The following is a 23,639-nucleotide window of genomic DNA, read 5'->3' as shown; positions in this document are numbered from 1 at the left end:
GTTTGACACCCAACACCAAGAAAACACAAGACAGTAACATACTTCCAACATTATTATCTATTAATTAAAATGTAATTAAATGAAACATTAACCTGCTACCAGGAAGATAAATACAAATTCAAATTACACTGAGATACCAGTGGTATCATTATGAGATCAACAATGATCCCAAAATGTAAAATCACTCTACATTGGTCAGTGTGAGAAAAATGAAGACTCTTTGTCAGTGTTCATGGGAATGGAAAGTGGTACAAACACTGTGGAAAGTTGGGAATCGTGTGAAATTCATCCTGCGAATACACTTGCATATTTGTGAACTGCTATATGCTACACCAGTTATTTGTTGCAGCTGTACTTATTTATAGACAAAGAGTAAAAACTGCCCAAAAATTCACAGGGAGTTGAATGAATAAATCATAGTGAATGTATGCAGTGTAACATAAATAAAATATGATGCTGCTATGGACTTAATAGAAAAGTTTCCAATATTTAGAAAGTGAAATAGTAAAGTAAGGGGAATGTTTATAATGAGAAAGCATATTTATTAATTGAATATTACATTTATTTATACACCTATTTATGGTTCAATAAAAAAGAATATGTTACCTAATAAGATAAGATAAATTGAGGACTCTTAAGATTTTCACAAGAAGCATAATTGTATTAACAGCCCTCAAAGGATCTGAAACATAGGCTCAAATGATGGCTTCAAATGACCACAGGTCGGTCAATATCGAATCTAGATCTGTCAGATTAACTGAGTCTGTGTAGCTGTTATCCTCCGAGCCAGGGGGGATGCAGTGCGACGCTGGGGCATGGACCAACTCTTCCCTTCTGTCAATTATGCTATTGAAAAAGAGGTTCTCAAATGAGCAAGAAGCAGGCTATTTAATAACTTTTTCTAGCAATATCTCGTAAACTAAAACGACTTTTTAATATGATAGTCCCTGTTGCCAGAAAATTGGGTATTTACAGATTTTCAGAAGATAAATTTACTATAACTGATGGAGCAGAACAGCTCTTATGATATGGATTCTCTGTATGAAAGAACATGCATTTGCACAAATGAATGTTTACAAGGCCAGCATTGAAAATGAATCTTAGGAACATATTATTCATTCTAAAGAATTCCCCTCCCCCTCCCCCTCCAAATCTGTAGGGGGAAAGCAGTTTCAACTGGGTCCTCGTATAGTTTGAAATCAGTGGAAAGTTTTTCCTCTTGTAAAAGATATTTCTGCTTGCCAGATGCAGTGTGAAAAATTAAAGTGATTTTTTTCCCTTTTCTTTCTACACAAAAGTATTTCAATAATTAGTGTCAAGGATTTTCATAATGTAGCATCAAAAATACATGAATCAACCTTTGTTTTATGAGAATTAAGAACAAAGTAAATATTACTGTGATTTCTCTTGGAAGTTGAGAGTTTAGGGAACAGATGAGGAAAAGGTATAGTGGGATGAAACTGAAGAACTGAAATAAATCTCTCTCCCTTTAGGTTTCCTCTCAATTTCAGAAGACAGAACCATTCTTTAATTCAGGAACATCTATAGGTGCATAGAGATCAGTTTGTCTACCTGGGAATGACATTAGTCTAAGTCTCTGTGGAAGGTGGATGTTCTTGTTGTTTTGCAGGCCATCAAACTGAGTTCAAAAAATACATCCAGAGGTAATCTACACACAAGGTAAAGTGAGTCACCCTCCTACAGGGCATGCAGTTTTGCTTCATTCTTGAGCGTTGTCCTATAGATCACAAAATCTTGAAGCTGAGAAGAAGCCTCAAAGTCTTCATCTCTTCATATTATACAAAAGAACCTCATAATAAGGATTTTTTTCAGTGACCCTGCATGGGTACAAAGTTTTAGCCCTCAACTTCCCTGTCCTGAAGTTCCCAAGCCCACCTGCCAGCAGTGGTGTTTTAGACCAGCTGCACAAAAAGGGCAGCACAGGCTGTAGGAATGCAAGCCAGAGGGCGGAGCACAAGTATTTTTGGTTCCCAGAAATTATTCCCACTCGTCTCTTCCACAGAACATCTCGTTTTACCTATTTTATATAGTGGATTCATAAGCAAGAATTTATTTCAAGGCAAACTACTAGGATTATTACTTTAAAATATTCTAAATAACATTCTGTTAGGTTGCTCCCCCTCTCCCAAGAAAAAGTTGATATTCAACCACTTTACCTCCAAAATGAATAGAGATAATGAGGGGGAAGTATGCTATGGTTCAAGTTAAAATACATCCAAGAAGGGCCGGGGCCGTAGCTCAGCTGCACAGTGTCTGCACGGCAAGGGCAAGGCCCTGAGTTCGATTCCTGGTACCAAAAAAACAAACAAAATATATCCAAGAGTCTTGAATTTTAGGTGAAAGACTCTTGACACTCCACTATAATTCATTTGCTTAGTGAATTAGCATTAATTTAGTCTTCTCACTGGCTTGGTTCTTTATTAATTTAAATTATGAAAGTTGTAAACCATGAAAATACCATACAGTCTGGCATTCCTGGGAATTCTTACCTACTCAGGTATCTGGGATTTGGTGATTATTGTTTGTAACTGAGATTATAGAACTGGATCAACTTTCCCTGTGCAGTTTTGTAGAAGTTAAGCCCTGCTAGAGATTTTCACAGGGAACAACTTAGAGTTCTGCTATCTGTGTCAAAGGGAGACATTACAACTTTGTTCGCCTTTATATAGGAAGGGGCCATCCATTTCAACAATTTCCAGGGGATATTTCTAGTTTCTCTTTCAGTGAAACTTTCTGTTATACTGTAAGATACAGATCATAGCTGTGCTTACCAAATAAATATATTTTACATGAAAAACCTACAGAAAATGGACCAAAAACTAACATCAAAACAAAACACACACATACACCTAGACACAACTGAAACATAAAATTGTAGAGCAGGACGGAAACTTAGAGAGCAGCTTCAACTCCCTCTTTTTATAAGAAATGACATCTAGATCCCACGAGGCATTGGATCTGCTGCAGAACACCAAGATGCTCTCTCTGAGGGCTGTAGTCAAATGCCTCATCAACTGAAATGCAGTTCAGCATGGCCTGCCACACAGATGGAGCTCAGAGAATACTCTAGCTTAAACTTTGGCAACTGAGAGTGAATTTTCCTGCCCCAGCCAAGACAGACATGTGGGAAATAGAAAGCTCTCTGAGATACATTTAGACTGCATTTGCATAAGCTTCAAAATGCTGTGAGTGCTATGGTGCCTATGTAAATTATAAGCAGTGAATGAAGGCTTTGGAGGAAGGCCCGGGGCTCTGAATCAGAGCCTGGCCCAGTAGAATGGATGCTCCATACCTTTGGTTCTTAAAAAATGCCTCCATATGTATTGGAAGATCTTTGTGGCAAAATGGACCCATCCAGATGGGCGTAAAAGAATAGAAAAGACAAACTCTCTAATCATAAAGGAGCTACTGGTGTTTAATAAAAACAGAAACAGGTTTAGCAGAGTTGTCATGACCTCCTAAACCTTGAGTTGAATCGAAGCTTGGTGACTTTTAACAGGTTCCTTAGAGTTGGCTTTCAACAGTTTCTTCTGCCTGGCAAGCCCTATGCAGACATTCTCGGAATCACTTGCGTGTAGATAACGGATTACTCTCCCATAGTTCAGGAACGCAGGATTTACCTTTGAAATCCTGGTTACTGCCTTTGTGACTACATAAAAGTACTTCCTGAGTGTACCTGGTTGATGCATCAATTCATTCAGCTTTTATTATGTGCTTTTCTGGGGTAGCACAATCATGTGCGGAAGGGACATCCTCATAGACAGAAAATAGCAGCATGGCCTTGTCTTCCTGAATTCCTTGTTTCTCTACATTTAAAATGTGACTTGTAATGCTTGGCCCAGAGGTCTGTGCATGAATTGTATGAGATGTAGTAAATACTTCATAAAACATAATATATATTTAAATCTAAGAGATTATTATGAGTGGACCTTGCTCAAAGGCACAGAACATTCATATATTTTTATATATTTTCTTATGAATGTTTCTCCATACACCCAAGAAGGCCTTAAATTCTGGAGGCATCAAGTTAAATAGGAACAGAATTGATTTTAAGAAAATGAAAAATAGCTCATTGCTTTTCAACACACTTAAGACTCAGATGTTTTGGGTCAAAAGTAGAGAAATATATTACCGCCTGAAAGCCCTAACAGAAATATAGATTCCTTACCTGAGAGAGATATGAAAATAGGACCACCTAAGTACTGACTAGGAAAGACTTCCGTACAGGGAATCAGGTGTTCACAAACATGCAAAGTTTGGAAGACCGAGTTTAAGAATCCTTCTTCTAGGGTGAGTTCCAAAGGCAACGCCAAACCCTTCCACTAGGGGCGCTGTTGCCTCTCAGGCTTCACAAAGATTTTCTGGAGAGAGGTTGACTTCAGGGAGTAAAGACAGGCCTCGCACCAGGAAAGTGCATCAGGAAAGGCCCCTGGATTCAAGTTCTCAGTACTAAGGAAGAATGGAGAATGAACACTGATGAACTGCTGGGGGAGACATCACTCACTGCAATGCTTGTCCATGGTCAGTGAGACTTCTCAGGACCCAACATCATCGCTCAGTAATGGACGCTCACAAAAGTCACTGCTATGGTCAGCACTGCAGTTGCCATTTACCTGTGGGGTGGCAAAGTTTTCCTTCCCAGGACAATTTTGGAGAAGAAAATAAGGTATCATTTCCAAAGGGGGATTTGCACATCTATGTCTAATCACACGCAAGGAAATGTTACTGTTTGCTGGAAATTTAATCATAAGACCATCGGAGGCTGGAAAGGAAAAGAAAAGAAAATGGTAAAAGAGGGAGAAAGGAATGTTAGGGGAAAATTGCTCTCCTTTCTTGCTGTTTCTTTCTTAAGTGAAGTGCTTGAATACACTTACTGCATTGCACGGGTCCATTGGAAACCTCTAGATAACTGCGTAGACAACAACGGAAAGGGGAGGGTACTTGTAAGAACTCCAGTGTACCCAGGAAAGTGCTTATTTTAAGTACTATTCTTTCCTTGAAAGAGATGTATAAGGTAGGTGTAAGTGTCTTCATTTCCTGGTTGCAGAAGCTGAAGTTTTTCAGTGCTGATGGTGCAAGGTCACATAGTGACACATAGTGTCAGATTTATTTGTAATTTATTTGATTTTAAAGACTATGTTTGGTGTATGTACACTCCTGTCTCTATGTCATGGGATAATCTCATTTGAAAGAGCCAACCTCTTTTAGCAGTTGTTCCATTAGGATTGTCTGAAAGAAGCTAAATTCTCTTGCAAAGCAGATAAAGTGTATTCAGTAGCTGAGGGAAGCTGGCTTTGAGGCAGACACATGGCCAGAAATAAGAACTGATTTCACCTCTGCACATTAAGAAAGTACACCTTCAGAGACTTTACATTCACTCACTGGACCCTGAAGGGGAAGGGTCACTAGCATGGGCAAAGGTAAAATGAATAAAATCTACTATTATGTGAAATGAGAGAAATGACCACCAGAGTGAGACTGATATTTATTGAAGACCACTACATGCCACAAATTTTAACTCCACCCCAATAATACAAAGCAGAGCTGGCTCTTCCTACTTCACAAAAATTTGCCACAATGGCTGTTAAAATTAAGTGTTTTATCAAAGGGCATGAAGTTACCAAGTAGAAGATCCTGAAATCTACTCCTTTCATTGCATGACCTGTTTCCTCTGGCTTTTCTTCAGTGCCATACGATGATTCTCAAGTATAACAGAGTACTTCAGGCTGAAGTAGTTAAATCACAAACATGTCTCCTATCGGAGATTCAGACTCCCAAGCCTAGAGAAACTGCTCTCTGTTCCTATTCAATTTTGCTTGAGTGTGACCATGTCCTCTCCTTTACCTATCACCTGGAACTTATTTATTTCTACAGTGGTAGGGTTGAATAATCACATCCCAAAGATCATCTGGCATAAACTACTTTCTGTCTGGTATTTTAGAGGTAGTTTATTAGTCTCCATTCTAGACTTTTCCAGGAACCTACGAGGCCAAACTATTTTAGGGAACAACTGTGCATTGTTTAACACACATTTTTTCTATTTATGTGTGAATCTCATCTTTCTGTTTATACCATCTAGTGAGGTCCTACATGCCTTACCTTTAGAAATGCACTCTGACCGCTTGTGTTTGTGTCAGGAAGACAGCCTGCATTTCCAGAACTTAGATGCAAAGAAAGGCCAGTGTGCTGCTCACATCCCAGAGTCAAAATGTAAAATTCAGAGCTGTTCCAGAACAGGCACTCAGGATCTGTTCTTGAGAAACTAGAGGATCCTGTTGCCCCTAGAGCTTTCCAGTACATGTTAGAACATTTAGAGATTTGGGAAATTCTAGTAAATCTACATGTATCCAAACCCACAGGGAATATAAGCGTTATGTTGTACATATTACCCAAAAAGTAATAATAATAAACATGGGGAAAAGGGGATATAGAGATGGAGGGAAGGAGGTGGGTGTGGAGGGGAAGGGTAACAAAGAGAATGAAGATGTACTAAGTACAAGGTGAGTACGGTGGCACACACCGATAATCCCAGCACTCAGAAGGATGAGGCAGGAGGACTGCTGTGAGTTTGAGGCCAGCCTGGGCTATATTGTTCAGGGGCAGCCTGAACTACACAGTGAGATCCTATCTCGAGAAACCAAAATAATAAAAGAAAAAAGAAAAAAGATATATATATATATATATATACACACACACACACACACACACACACACACACATACATACATACATGTACCTACCTCTTAAAATGAATGTAAGCAAATGTAAGCAGATTTTTTTTGGGGGGGTACCAGGAATTGAACTCAGGACCTCATGCTTGCCAGGCAGGTGCTCTGAGGAAATGTATTACAAACATCTACTAATAAAATAAAAATTTTTAAATGCATCCATAATTCCTTTAGAAATTCAGCAGATTCTAGAAATTGAAGTTAAGTCCGTGGGACTCCGGCAAAGCATTAGCCACTGGAAAAATTGCCCCAAGATCAGTGGAAAACTTCTTTCAAGGTATTTCAGAAATTCAAGAAAGGTTTCTAGACTCTCAAAAAGGTACTGTTCAACTTGCGGTAAAATTTTCTGATGCTCAAATTTAAATAAATACATGAATGAATTAAAGGGAGACTAACCCAATTCACAGGAGTAGCTTTGAATCAACAATGTAGAACAAGATGAAAATCCTGATTTATCACACAGGAGGGAAGCATTGTGACTGGGAGCCCCGGCCTTTGTCAAAGCTGTGCTGATATCTCGGGGAGGAGAGGAGTCTCAGGAAGGGATGTGAGAGCCCCGCCGTGTCTTTATTTATCTCGCTTTCACTTGCAGATGTGATAACTAAGATAAAAGAAACTGATGGGTTAAGATGACTTTGTTCTGATTAATTTTACGGTAATTCCGAGGGCTTCAGTTTTAAATGAATTGTTTGAATACTAAATTATGCAGCTTTATGATCCAGGAGATAAGCAGCAGCTCTAAAGATGCCTCTGAGACTTCAAAGAGACAGCATTAGAAGCTCATTATTGCCGGCACATTTAACATGGTTAAAGTAGGGGAAAATAGCCATTAAGTTAATGTAATAGTTAAACTGCATTAATTTGAAAAACTGCCCAGTGAAACGCTTACAGCGCAGGGTGTATTTTTTTTTCTTCAAAAAGTGAAAAAATAAAAAGCATTTCAGGATTGTTTTCTTGCCCCTCAGCTCACTCTGCCATTTGAAATTCAGGGCTCCCCCTTCCTCCTGTGCTCCGAGGAGCGCTCTGATCCTGAGGTATAGACACGATTAAAGGACCTGGACCCATGTGGAATCCCTGATGTTGAGCTTCGTGCTCCATGCAAACGATTGCCCCCCACACTGGGAAAATCACAGGGAAACTCAGCAGAAAACTTGGGAATTCATGTCCTAGGGAAGAAGTATTTCAATTTTCTGTAATCTGGTAATTTCTCTGAGAATTCAACAGAAGTTGGTTTAAACTTAGTGTTCATTCCCAGATATCCACGTACAAAGCCCTTTTCTTGATTTTCTCTTACTTGGGTAAATCACACCTTGAGTACCAAAAGCCTTTCCTCCTCAGTTTTCAAGACAGAACAGGGTCCTGACTCAGCCTCCTTTCTGAGTTTTCCTACTGTTACCCTATTTGCTTTCATTTCCTCAAAAAGCCCGTTGTTCTGGCTTCTGCTTGTTTGGATTCTGTTATTTCTTTTTGTTCAGGTTGTGTTTCTGTGGGTGTGTTTCATCAGTACTTTTCTGAGATAAAAAATGTTTCTGAACATGATAAATAATGAAGCAATGCACCATACATATTATTAGCACTGCTTTATTTGACATCTGGTATGAAGGGAACGTTTGATCACAGGCTTCAACTTGGAAATTCTCTTACCTCTATCTCTGAGATTCATAAAATCAGGATATTTATCATTGACTGCTTAGTGACAATATAAATCTGAATATGTTCTCAGAAATCTAATGGTCCAAATGCTTAATGAATGAAATGAAATTTGAAAATTGTATTGTTCCCTTCTTTTCCTCAGGTTATTCTTACTCAATGTTTCTTTTAGACAATATTACCAGTATTTTCTCATATATATATGTATATATACATTATATATATACACACACACATAAATATATAGTACACATTAGAATATACACATATGTACTATATATATATGATGATATATATACTATCTATATATGATGGAATGTATATCTATGATGGAATTTTCTTTGGTTCTTTCTCTTTCCTTTGTGTCCTCAATCACAGAGAACCGTTTGAGCATTATGAGAGATGGTTTTATGAGCCAGGGATGTAGGTCAGTGGCATGAGTGCCTGCCTGGAAAGTGTGAGATCATGAGTTCAAGTCCTGGTACCAAAAATAAAAAAAGAGAGAGAGAGATATGGTATTATGATAGAATTATTTGAACCAAACAGTAACAACAGATATCTAACCTTAAGGCCCCAGAACAAAATGTATTTCAGACTATAAACATTTGAGGTAAATAAATACCATAAGCCAGAACCCAGGAAAGTTTCTGCTGAATGAAGTATATTGGGGAAACTGGATGCAATAAAAACATATAGTATACCTACACCTCATCTTGGTTCCTTACGGCATGGCTTGTCAGCATAGACTCCGCAAGTGCTGTAGCTCAATTTTTCTGCACCACTCAGACACCAGCAGCTGTGTTATTCTGATAGGAGGGAGAACTTTCTCACAGATAGGGATGATTCCATAAACAAATAGAGGATTTCTTTTCCTCTGTGCTCTTTTCTCTCATCATGGAGAAATTATTTAACAGAAAATCATTTAACAGAAGAACATAATTTCTTATTGAATGAATTGTCTGACTTACAAAGTTAGATTCTAACAGCCTGGAAAGAGTTTATCTTTTAATGTAGAGAGGAAACCCCCTGAGTATGAGCTTTATGGGGTGTTTTTTGTGTTTGTAATTTTGAGCTGTGGTTTGGTTTTATTTTTTGGAGTCAGGGTCTGTGTTTCCCTGATGTCATCAAACTCCTGGGCTCAAGCAGTCCTCCTGCCTCGGCTTTCTGAGTGGCTGGGCCTACAAGTATGTGCCATAGGTCTTGTGGGTTACTTTTTTCCCTTTTTTAAGGAGAATAAAAAAAAAAACAATAAAAATGATACACAATTTCAAAACAAGATGATAGGAAATAACAATGGTTATTGCATTACATATTGTTATCTTCAAAATAGTTGCTCAGATTATTAGATATAGGCATGTAAAATTGATCAAACAATATAGGCACTATTCCTTTCAATGCATTAATAGAAATTAGTGGTACAATTATCTTAGCTATATTGTGTGTGTATATATATATATATATATATATTTTTTCCCCCTTCCTTCTGTTCTTCTTTCCCCATCCCAGTTGTTCTTTTGAACAGTTTCCTTCCCTTTCACAATATCTATTGTACCTTTTGCATCTTACTTACTTTTTCAGTTTCTTACACTACTGGTACAATATGATGTTTACACATGTGAGTCTGATTTATTTCACTTATGAGTATGGTCTCTAGTTGCATTCATTTACCTATAAAAGCCTCGAGTTTGTGTTTCTTTATAGCTGAGTAATACTCCATTTGTGCCACACCAGTAAAATGGAAAATACTTAGCAATCTCCTCAGATTCTCTGTCATTTCAGATACCTATTGGGAGACTATTAAAATGCTAATTCTTTGACCCCTCCCTACTCCTCATGATCCTACTTTTATTAATGCAGAGCGATACCTCTCAATCTGGAATCATGCTGAATTTCCATATAAGCAAGATGTTGTTGCATACCCAGTGCTTCCTCGATTAAGAACTTAAGAATCCAAGTGTAGATTAACCTGAATTCAGTATAAGAGAACAGAGTGAGAGGGTGATGGCCCATAAGAGACCGCCACACTCGGCTCTGAATTTTTATTAAAATAAGAAATTTGCCATTTCCCAAATGGGTAATAAAGGAATTAATTATATGACAAGTGAAACATTTGACTTAGTGTTCAAAATGAAAACTTACTGTATTAAAAGTAAATACAAATTATATATTTTAGTATGCTCATTGATTAGTTGACTAATGGATTTTACCATGTTCATAGACTTACTGGTTGTTGTAAAACAGTTTCAAAATTATTTTCAAATATTTTCTAAGATTAAAATGAATTCTACTGATAATATCCAGAGCCACAGATGTGTTAAAAATAAATTTACTATCTGGGTTAAAAGCACTTAAATAGAATCGGTCATCTTTAGTCCATATTCACTACAATCAATTTCTTAGCCATGTCTATTGCTAACATCATGTCTATGACATTTATCTGAAAAATGTTGTTTTGTAATATGATGCTATTATTTGAAACTTTCAAGGTGAAATCATATACAATTATCTTCAAATTTATATTTTATAGTTAATACATTTGAAATTATTGATACTGTAATTGATTCTTCTCTGTTGGTTAGACTATTTCTAGTTAAATAAAATTAAATACCTAGAGAGAGTACAAATACATTTGACTGAATATATTCTCAATGTAAAGATTTTATATTTAAATATTTCAATATTTTGTCTGAATATGTTCCAGGTATTTTTCCTCCCATAATTGAAGTTCATTTATTTGATACATATTTTTGTTGAAAATAACAATCAACTAAGTTGTCCCTATATGCCTTTGATTCACCAAATTTCACATTGGGAAGATCAAAGGATTCTGAAATTTATTTCACTTTGCAGTGAATATAAGTTCATCTAGTTAAATATAGGCATTCTATAAAACATTCTTCCTCTGAGTTGAAATATCCAGGGTACAGTAATTTAGCATCAAAGTTAAATAGTTGAGTGTGCGTTTTACTTTCTTCTTCCTTTGTTGTAAGAGTAAATTCAAGGTTTTCATCTTTGGAGGGTAACAACTGGCTTAATGCTTCAAAATCTGAAATATGTAATTTCCATTTATTAAATGCTGAGATAAAAATTTCTGATTTTGAAAAGCATGCAGACAATGTGTAAATGATTTATTTTAAGCATGTTCTCTGTAATCTTAATGTGATTTGTAAAGTGATTTATCATGGATCCAGGCATGTTTAAAATTGATGATGGATGAGCCATAGATATCGTATAAGACTATGCTTAAATATATATTTATTTTACATAGCTGTTACTCTGAAAGTGCACAAGTAGGAATATGTGTACTTTTCACAACAGTTTCTGCTGTGGGTAGAATTTTGCTGTGTGCTTGGACAAACTGAAATGAGATGTGTACCACAAGTCCTTGCAATGACATATTTTGGTTTCAAGGGTGCCCCAGTCAAGTAATGACATTATTCTACTGTGCTACAATACCTTACCCAAACTTCTACTCACATTATCACCATGGAAACGAAATCATTTTCCATGTTTAGTTTGTCCCTAAATTTAAGTAGCATTCATGAATGTGTCAAATGATCGATCTTCAACAACAACAACAAGAAAATATTTCAAAAGTTTTACTTGTTTTCATGATGTGGCTGACATGCATTGAACCGGAGCTAAGTTTCTACTTGAAGTCTTTGCCATTTTCCTAAGTATAATGCAAACAAACAACAACAGCAAAACAAAATGTGTTCTGACATAGATGCTGAATCATGTCAGACCTTCATGTACGCAGAAATCACTGTGCTCTATCATAAGGGCTACTACCCATACTCATTTTTTGCAAATTATTGACATTTTGCCAAGTTTGTTGAGAAATGAGAAGCTTAAGTTTGATTTTTTTTTCACTGAAAACAGGCTTTTATTTTTCCATTCAATGTTGCAAAAAAAACCCAGTTTATTGTAGCATAAAAGTGTTGCCAATTAACATATTAATATCTGAGGTTTATATTATATAATTTTAAAAACTGTAGCAAACCATTCAGATACTAAACATACTCTTGTAGGAATTCTTGGCCTTTATTTATTGTTTTAAAGAGACAAGAAAAAACCCAGTAAAAACGATACAGAATTTCATAACATGACAATAGGAAATTACAGTTATTATATTGCACATTATTATCTTCAAAGTAGTTGCTCAGATTACCAGGTACAGGCATGCAAAATTGATCATATATTATAAGCACTCATGGTTCCTTTCAAGGAACCAGTACTAATGAGTAGAACAGTTATCTTAGCTCTTGTGTATATATACATGTCTTTTTTCTCCTTCCTTCCTTCTTGGCCTTTATTCTTCAAATACCTTGCATACAGGTAGATGATGATTTCCCCCTTTTTATATGGGAGCCATGGAATGTTATGGAAACTTCGTGCTTCTCACCTACTGCAGTGAGGAAGAATCAAGCACTCAGTATTTCCCGCTACCTCGAAGGCTACAGAATGCCAGATTCTCCCACTACCTCATCTGGGAGGGAGAATAGTGCCTGAAAACGATGGACCTAAGTGCTCTGCTCCCTGAAAGGGAAGCTTTCATTGTACTTTGTGTGTGAGGTGCTAAAGGGGGGGATGAATCGCCAACAGTGTAGTTCAGTGGTACTCATGCTGTCGTCTGTGCCTCACACACATCTGGATGAGATCATAAGTGAGGCCGAAAAGTAAAAACTGGACCCTTAAAAAATTGAGGGTTTTTTTGTATTAAATACTTCAGTTTCGGGAAAGCAAGTTTAGATTCACAGCAATATTTAGAGGAAGTTGCAAAAAGTTCCCATATTCTGAAGCCAAATAAATGGGACAAACGTGTAAATACTGCATTGCTTCTCTGGTGTGAGAAATCAAAATCGTACATAAGCACCACAGTGTATAATAGGTATTGTGAAATAGGAAGAACATGCTCAAAGGGGGAGGGGAACAACAGTGGAGGGAGGGGGAAAGGAAAGAAGGGAAAGGTAAAAAAATAAGAAAAGAATAAATGGATACAAAATTTTTTGTAAATGGGGGGGAAGGGGTTGAAGGGCAGGTAGAGGAATGGGGACCTAAAAGAAACAAGTTATATCATGTAGAGGAACAAATTCTCCGTGATGAATGTGATCATTATGTATGCCTAAAATGTACCAATAAAATACGATTGGGAAAAAAATTCCCACGTATTTCCTACCCCAAACATACACAGTCTTCCCAATTATAGACTCTGCTGCTCGGCACTGAGACATTCCCTTCTACTGATGCATTTAGGCTGAACTGCTCATGTCTGCTAGAGTCAGTACATTAAAGAACTAGCAACTGATGTATATTTTATGGCTTCAGAAAACTGTAAAATGGCACATATGCACAGCTGTGTTATGTAGGATATTTTTACATGCTTCCAAACTCCTTCGAGCTCTACCTGTTTACCTCTCCCTGCCCCCCAATCCTTGCAAACCAATGATCCTTTTTCTGCCTCCAGTTTTAGCTCTATCAGGACTCTATATGGTTGCAGTCATACAGAATACAGACTTTTCATCTTGCCGTTCAATGCATACCACTCCTTTAAGTATCTTCTATGCCTTCTCGTGACTTGATAGCTCATTTCCTTTTAGCACTGAATGATACTCCCTCATCTGACAATATTACCATGGATTTGTCCGCTCCCTTACCGAAACTTCCAAGTTTAGGCAACTAGAAGCGATGCTGCTACAGGCATACAAATGCAGAGGTTTGTGTGGATATGTTTCCAACACTTTCAGATAAATACTAAGGAGTGTGGGTGCTGAATCGTACAGTGAAATTTAGTTTTGGACAAATCTGCCAAACTGTCTTCAAAGTAGCTGTGTCATTTTCCATTTCCATCAGCAAGGAATGACAGTTGTTCTTCACACTCTTGCCAGCATTCCAGGTTTATATTCAAACAAATATTAATAATAATACCTCATTAAAATAAAAAGAAAAGTGAGATTAAGTCTAAATTGGACAGGATGCCGCAAAAATAGGAATAAATGAGTCTCTGTAGGCAGAGCAAGATTTATGGCCCGCAGTTACAAGTAATGAAACTGGTGCTGTAGACCTGTTCGCAGTCTCAGGTCCACCATTCACAGAAAAGTAAGAGAAAATCAAACAAAAACTAGCTCCAATGAGCGTTAGGAAACAGAAGCAAACAACTTAAAAGAATAGTTAAAGGAGTGCAAGAGGGGAAAGTTATTACAGGAAACTCCTCAATTTTAAAAAACTATCTGTGCTCATTGATAAGTTGTGTCAAAGAAACGTGTCTGTTAAAAAAAATAAAACTACACATTATCCTAAGAATCATTCAAGGAGTCAGATTTCAAACTATAAGCAGATTCAAGGATGAAATAATAATAATTGAAATCACTCAAAAGGTATAGCCACAATGGTACAAAAATGATCTAGGCACAATGATTAAACATTGCAGGGGAAATTTCATGCGTTGTAGCTACAAGGAATGTCATTTCATGTGGAAGTCAAATCAGTACCAAATAATAGACTAAGTAATGCTGAAAAAGAAATAGAGATTTTTTATCCCCTGCATCGAGAAAGTTAAACAAAGATGCTATTGAGAAAATTCACAGGTACAAAGCACAGACAGCAGAGGTCCAAACCATCCACAGTAGGCATTAATACAGTGGGGGTTGTGGTGGGGACAGAAACAACACTATGCTTTGTGAGACAAGATATTTTATGCATTTTCCAGAACAGAAAATAATGCGTAACTACAAATACACTGATTCACGAATACACTGATTCACCATATTGTGGAGAAAATTCCTGAAAATGAAACTTTTCTTTAGCTTTACTTCACAATATATTAATTTAAGCTCAGTATTATGATACCAAGTTGATCTGTATAGGATAAAAATGAGACTACAAAAAAAAGGTTAGTGGCAATAGTAATTAAGTGATAGTATAAAGCAATGATGTTTACATTATTTTCATTTGATAGAGGAGTAGATATACAGACTCGTATAGCAGAATGAATTAAAAAGACAATCAGGATCCTAAAAAGTACACACACACACACACACACACACACACACACAGAGGTATGAAAAGGAAAAGTTATTCTTAAGTAAATAAATTTGGATGATTATTTAACTGTTTCAGAAATATAAGCCTTTGCTGCACTCTAGAGCTGAAATATATCCCAAGTGACAGATAAGGAAAAATAAAAATTCTAGAAAACAGATAAGCAATTAACTATGCAACCTGCAAATACAAGTAAATTTTTAAACTGATAATAAAATGGATTAGTCACAATATGAAATGCTAATATGTCTGGCCACTAAAAATGAAAAAAAAAACCTGTGTATCAAAATAAAGAGTAACTTAGAAAGGCAAACCATCCTTGAATTAAGTAAATCACATAAAAGGATAATATGACTCATAAAGACTATATCAAAGAGACAAGGATAACACTAAAAGCTGCTAAAATAGTTTATAAGTGTGAGAGAAAACTGAAGGAGAAGATATGTAAATGTAGTAATATGACTTTGCTACATTTTTCAAAGTTATTAGTCATTGCTGGTCGAATGCAGGCTGTGAAAGTATTCTGAAAAAGATGTTTACATGTTCTCATAATCATGCACATTCACTACCTTGGGATCTAGGAATTCCATTTCATCAAATTGAGCTTTGCTGATGTTCAGAGGGAGATATGTAAATGTTGATAGTTCCATCACTAACTTTTAGCTGAAATTCTGGAGACAATAAGGAATGTATATCTACAGTATTGAAGTTTACTTCAAATAGATAAATGATCATAAAATTTCACTTAGGAGTACCTTTCAGTTCCATGATGAGTTGCACCTTTTAAAAATATGTATTTATTTCTCTTTGGATGTTAGTTGTATTTTATCCCATTTTGTTAGATTTGCCTTCTATTGATCTATTTCTGTATCAAAATAAGATAATTAAAGAGTTGCTGTCTTTATATGTCTATAAATAAATATTATATGTGTAAATTCAAATATATATTTAAGTTAGATACTATATTTAAATATATTTTTATATCAGCATGGTTGAGGCATCAAAATAGGACCCATGCAGGGTAAACTGCTAAAGCAAAAAGCGATATCCACATACACATTGCTGAGTGTAGAAAACCCGGAGTGATGTAGATATTATCTAGAAAGAATCAGTAACAGAAAACAGCAGGTTTTCAAATGTGAGGGGTGCATTAGGTCATGTTTTCGTGATAGCCTAGGCATCAGTTTCCTAGGACTTCAATAATAAACTACCATGATCTGTGCTCCCTAAACACCAGATGCAGATTCTCTCACAGGTCCAGTAGCTGCAGTCTGAAATTGGTGTTTCGCTAGATTCACTCCTTTTCAGGTATCTTGGGTAATATTACTTCCTGGCTTCTCTTCTAGCTTAGGGTGGTTGCCAGAGATCCTTGGGGTTTCTTGCCTTGTAGACTTCTTGGTCCAATTCCTGCTTTGTCTTGATGGGTTTTATTCCTTTTACAGCATGTCTGTCTGTCCTCTTCTCTTTTTGTTGGAGCACCTGACATATTGGAGGGGAGTTCTCTCTACTTCAGTAGTACATCATCCTTATTACTTTTGCAAAGAGCAGTTCCAAAGAAAGCCACATAGAGTTTTACTGTCTTTTTTGGAAAACAACATTCAATTGAAAAAAGGTTTCTTTCTGTTCCTGCTTAAACCTTCTAATGCTCCTTCTCTCCTCCTCCTCCTCTCTCCCTCTCTCTCCCTCTCTCTCTCTCTCTCATTATTTGGTAGGTGTGGTGGATTGACAACTGGGGATCAACTCATAACACCCAGCTGAACTGAACTAGCGTAGTGCTGGCTGTGGGAGGCCCACCTGATGATGGTTGCCAGCAGCATGAGAGACAGAACTGGAGAAGAAGAAGTTTAGAAGTTTTGGGAGCTGTTTGAGGCTGTAGGGAGATGTAGGGAGCTGTTGGTTCTCTTGGAGGAGCTTGTCATACTGCCTTTCCTGATTAACTTGGCTGTTCTCATTTTTGAAGGAGCTCAGGACCTTACTGTCACTGAGCATGGCTTTGGTTCACTTTGCGGGAGCTCTGGTCCTCACTTTGAGCATCGCTTCCTGGCTCTGGAGAGGAAGATGGTGCGCTGCTCAGTCTCCTGGAGAAGCTTTTCTTCTGGCTTTCCTGATTGGAACTTGGGTGTTCTCATCATCTCATCAGAGCAGCTTGGGCCCTCACTGTTGCTGAGGATGGCTGTGGTACTTTTTTGGGGTGCTCTGGTTCTTACTTTGAGTGTTGCTTCCTGGTTCCATTGCTTAGATCCCTCAGCCTGCCAGCACAGATCCTTCATCCCACTGGCACAGATTTTCTAGCTTCCATCACTGACCTTTGGGCCTTCCAAGTGCAGATCAATGAAACAGCCTGCTTGAGACACTGTTGTGAGCTCTTGGTTGTTCCGCTGGATTTGTAGGAGGCATTGTTAATGGGCTCTAGGTCTTCAGCTGGACTCATGCCGGACATTACTGTGGGATCCAGGCCCTCAGCTGTATTCTTTGTTTTTAGTGTGTGGATGGACTTCCTGAACTCTCTTGTATGTGACTCTTTGTGTGACTATCATTAAATAATCTTATAATTAAGTGTCCTATATTGTATTGTTTCCCTTTGAAAAACCCCAAACTACAACAATAGGCATTTCTTTGATTCCTTGGAATGAAGGTGCAATCTGGAAACAAGGTTTCATATGACTTGAGTTACACATGGATCACACAAATGCTAAGTGCTTTTGAGCAAAATGGTGTCTGTGACATCTTCTTGCTGGAGCTACCAAAACAAAGTGCCACAGACTCTGTGGCTCAACAGAATTTTTTGCTTTAGTGTTAGAAGCCAGGCATCCAAAATTAAGGTGTTGGCAGATTCTACAGAAATTTCTTCTGAGTCATCCTCCTTTGGTTTTAAATTGTCATCTTCCTGCTTGTTCACATGTCGTGCCTCTGCATGTCTCTGTCCTAATCTCTCTCCTTATATGGACACCACCACATCAGGCTAGGGCAGACCATAGTGACCTTATTTTACCTTAATTCACTCTTTACAGATGTTGTCTTCAAACACAATCACATTTCGAGGTGTTAAGGATTAGCACATCAACATATAAACTTGGGAATGGGGCTCAGCTCACCCCATAAGATTGCTGTAAAAGGCTAAAGTGGATTGTCCTTAACATTTTGAAAGAAAATACTCCTCAGTACATCAGTAAACATGTAACCATCCCCTATTATCTTTAAGTAAACTGTAGAATATCCATAAAGAAATGTTTTACACATGTGTCATTGTGTCTAAAGCTATATTCTATCCATACCCAAGCTGGGCTTATTCAAAATGCTAAGAGAAAATGTCAAAATCAATCTGCAATAAGCTAAATGGCAGGAATGAATGTCAAATAAATGAAGGTATAAGGTCATCTAAAGCAGCTGGATTAGCCCGTTCTTGTTTCATGCCTGAAGTGCTCCAAATTCTTTCTTAGTCAAGCAGCTCATGTGTCTAGTTTTACACAAAATAAATGGCTCTGTGAAGTGTTTGCACCTCTGAACAGGGAGGCCAGCATATACGCAGGGGCAACTAGTCCATGTTGCTCAGCTGAGAGGTCCTTAAAATACTACCCTATAAGTACTCATTCTATTACCATGGCAATTTATGTGCCAGTAAATCACTGTTTATTACTAAAATAGTGGCATCCACTCCTTCAATTAAAGGAGGCACCACAGGTAAATTCAAAGAAAATGAGACCTTCGTCATCTGACCTGGCTTTACTAAATTTATAGAGTCACAGGAGCAAAGTACCCAATAAACTAATAAAACAGCTATCCAAATATAAATTCACTAACTGTCTTAGTTACTTTTCTCTCATTGCTGAGACAAAATACTCAACACCCAAAATTAAGGAAGGAAGGGTTTATTTAGCTCACAGTTTGTAAAGGATTCAGTTCATACTCAGCTGGCTCCAAGGCTGGGTGGCACATGGCAGAGGGCAACAGTTCAAGGCAGCAGAAGATGGCAAAAGCAGTAAGAACAGGAAGGGGAGATCAAGTCTCTTTTCTTCCCTTATACTGTACACCGGGTAGCTGCCCACACCCACAGAATCCCCATGTCCCCTTCTTCCACAAGCTCAGGATGTTCACAGAGTAAGGACCCTGCCTGCTGCTGAATCACTTAGCTGAACTTTTAAACTTGTCAAGTTGACACAATGAACAACATCCTAAAGCACAAAGGGCATGTTCTTTTTACTCCAGGTTGTAGAACTGCTGAGTTACTTAGTTAAGCTTCTAGATTCCTCAAGTTGACACAATGTATCAACCAGAACCCTAACATATACCTGCAGAATCATCTATGAACAAGGTTGGTGGCCAGGTCCTCATAAGTCAGTTATCTCTGTACAATCAATTCTGGTATGCTCAGTTGTAGTCCTCACCTATAGCCTCTTCCCAGAAGACTTTCCCACAACTCTAAGTTATAAACCAAGGGTCTTGGGATGTTATCTACCATCCCACCCCTAAATGCTTGCCATGGTTGCACACTGAGAACAGGTGTCCTTAATTTAATTACAATGACTCTCGGAATACTATGTATGAAATAGAGCACATATCACAGTTGAGTCTGAGTCCAAGTCCTTCTTTTAAGTATTGCAGATTCAAGTTGAATAGGAGAAAATGATTTTCCCAAGATCACAGGACTTCTCAGTGGCAGATCTTAAACAATGCTGTGGAGGAAAATTAACATCTAAATTCACCCCGAAGAATCACTCTTTGATTTTCCCGAACGTATCTCAAACAGACTTCGAGTTAGAAAATGGCTTCAATAGTCTCCTTTGATGAATGACTAAAACGCATTTTAGGATTCAAATGATTCACAGCAAAGTCACCCAAGTAGATTTAATGATCCAGCTCTGTTTCCTACCGAGTGAAAAGTGAATGCTCTGAGCTGGGAGCGGTTTATATTCCATGTGCAAAAGCCCAGTGTTAAATTTAGGAAAGGATGAGAAAGGAGAAAATATTTAACTGTAACATCTTTCATTTTCTTCAAGGACATTGTACATCCCTCTTAATAATGTGTACAAGTGTTCTGTGTAAAAGTGTTCTCACAACCTTGCCTCAACTGATATTTCTTCTTTGGCACTTTTAACATTCTTTCTGATGTGCCTTCCTCTAATTTTGCCCAAACTACTTGCCATTTACTAAAATGTGCAATGTTACTTTCTACTCCTGAAACTTCACAGGTGCTGATTCTTGAAATTCCCCTTTGTCTCTCTTTACAGGAAAATCATGAGAGTCCATTGAGTGCCCTTTCCATAGCAGGCACTTGGCTTTGCATCTTCTGGATTTACCACTTTCTAATCACACAGTCTAGGGAAAATTGAGCTTCTCTGTATCAGTCACCATCTTGTCCCTGAGATAAAATACCTGAATCAGGCAATTTAAAGGAAAAGAGCTTTATTTGGCCTCAGGGTTGACCCAATCCATGACAGAACTGGTATGACAGAGAGGTGTTGTGTTGCAAAGATGCTTAACTCATGACAGGAGGGAAGCAGAGATAAAGGAGGAGTGGGAGACAGGAATGTACCTTACCAGGTCAGGCTCCAGCAACTCCCCTCCAACCAGGCCCCAGACAGCTGATGGAAATAGTGAGCCTCTGATCCAGACCCTTCTATGCACATGAAACTTTGTGAAAAGCATGTTAGATCCTGAACATAACATTTTCTAGGAATGAACTGCACAGCCTGGTTGTTGAGAACTATCTCAGTGGGAGATATGATGTTGAATGCAAGAATGTGCTATGAACCCCAAAGGGCTACATGAAGAAAGGGAAAATTCACCATCGTGGCTCTGCCCTGGATTCCCTGCCAAAGCTCTGCCTCATCTCTGAGACAGGATGAATCTGTATCACAGGACTGTTGATCCTGACTTTTACCACTGCTTCCAGGCTCTGCATATAACCCCTCTGCCTACCTTCACTATACTATCCACAACTTCTGAGACCTTCCCAAGGGTCCTAGACTCAGGCAAAGACCTCATTATAGGCATCAATTATGAAGCAACCTAACAATTTTAAGTACCCCAATTTTTAAAATGTTATAGCATGGTCTATAAAGAAGTGCAGGATGACATTAATTGATTTTAGTGCAAGGTCATTTCCTTATTGTCTTTTTAATAGGCATTTTGATAGATTTTTTTCTCTTGAACTAGGAGGGTGGTGTTATTTATTTATTACTGTATGTATGTAATACATAATGTTCCATTCATCTTAGGGAGTGGGTTCATGCACTTAACACATTTTGATTCTTTTTATTTCTCTTCTCCATCACTTCCTTCTACTTCCCTCCATCTCTAGATCTTTTTCCCCAATTTTCATTTTATATTTACTTATATCCATGACACATAATGACTATATTCACTATAGTTAGTTGGTACATCTAAGTGACATGCCTTAACTTTCTTATATCCCCTCCCTCCTTCCTGCTTCCATCTCTTGGTTCCCTACCCATTTGCAAAATATCTACTTTCCTGTTTCCTTTCTCTGTCTTTTATCTCGCTCTTTACTTTGTTGATACTTTGTATTTCTCATATGAGGGAAAGTATCCGGGGGTTGTATTTTGTCAAAATATTTTATTCATCTATTGATATATCTATTGATATAGATTTTATTCCTGATATAGATGATTTTATTCATCTATTTATATATCTGTTGATATGACCCTGTGATTTTTCTCCTTGCTTTTATTTATGTGGTGACTTACATTATTGTTTGGGGTATACTGAACCATCCTTGCATTCCTGGAAAGAAACCTACTTGGTCATGATAAATGATCCTTCTGGTGATTTGTTGCCTTCTATTGGACAATATTTTATTGAGGATGTTTGCATCAATGTTTATTAAGGAGACAGGCCCATAGTTTCCTTTATTAATTGAGTCTTTGTCTGATTTGAGGAGCAGAGTGATGCTGGCTTCCAGGAATGAATTTGGAAGCACTCCTTCCCTTTTGAATGCATTAAAGATTATGAGAAGTATTGGCGTTATAACTTTCTCCAGCTTGTTATAGAATTCAGCAGTGAATCCATGAGGTCCTGGGTTTTACATAGGTTGTAAGTTTTTAAATACTATCTCAATTTCATTTCTTGTTATTCGATTGTTCAAAATTTTTATGTCTTCTTGGTTCTGTTTTGGCCATTCATTTTGGATTTCTCATCACAAACTTTGAAAGTTACCTGTCTGCTATGGTCTGCATGTGTACCTCTAGGTTGAGTTTTTGAAACCTAAACCTAGTTCTTAGTTATTAAGAGAGTTGAGGTTTACATTGTGGAGTTAGGGCCTTTGGAAGGTGACTACAATTAGCTGAGGTCATCCCTGTAACACATGCACTTGGTTACTTTTCTCTCTTTTTTGGGACAAAGTACTTGACATCCAAAATTAAGGAAGGAAAGGTTTATTTAGCTCACAGTTTGTGGAGGTTTCAGTCCATACTCAGCTGGCTCCAAGGCAGGCTGGCATGGCACAGGGGCAACAGTTCAAGGCAGCAGAAGACAGCAAAAGTAGTAAGAGCTTAACAGGGAGTAGCAAGCCTCTCTTCCTCCCTTATATCATATATCGGCTATCTGCTCATGTTCATACCACCTCTGTGCCCTCCTCTTCCACAAGCTGAGGATGTCCACAAAGTAAGGACCCTGCCCCTGCTAAATCACTTACTTAAACTTTTAAACTTCTCAAGTTGACACAAGAAACAACCTAGAGCAGTAAGTGCTGGTTCTTTTCACCCCAGCGTGTAAAATTGTTGAGGTACATAGTTAAGCTTTTAGACTACTCAAGTTGATACAGTGTATCAACCATAATGCACACTCATTACTGAGCACTGGTGGCTGTGCTAGAAGAGGAAGAGAGACCAGATGGTACACAGATCCTTGGGCAGCCCCTGCATGTTGCCTGCCTATTTCCTGTACCCACACAGGTCTCTACCTGCAGGGCTCTATCAGTGGACATAACACTTCAACCCTGCCCTCTACTAACAGGAATCCCCAAGGACCTGTGCTCTGTAAAGTTTAGTACCAGGAGGGTTGATATCAATCACAGAGAACAGACCAGGACAGTCTTAAAATCAAATTCAGGGAAATGGAGTCCTAGTTAGCATGGGGGCCAAGTGATATTATTTATTAGAAAAAATACTCCTGATATGATCAATATCTGTGTTTGCTCAGTGTTGGAAAATATTTCTTAAAAAATATCTGATCTGTGCT

Source organism: Chinchilla lanigera, unplaced genomic scaffold, assembly GCF_000276665.1.
Source record: "Chinchilla lanigera isolate Chin_1 unplaced genomic scaffold, ChiLan1.0 scaffold00148, whole genome shotgun sequence".
NCBI classification, from domain to species: Eukaryota; Metazoa; Chordata; class Mammalia; order Rodentia; family Chinchillidae; genus Chinchilla; species Chinchilla lanigera.
Note: the sequence above shows the minus strand (reverse complement) of the source record.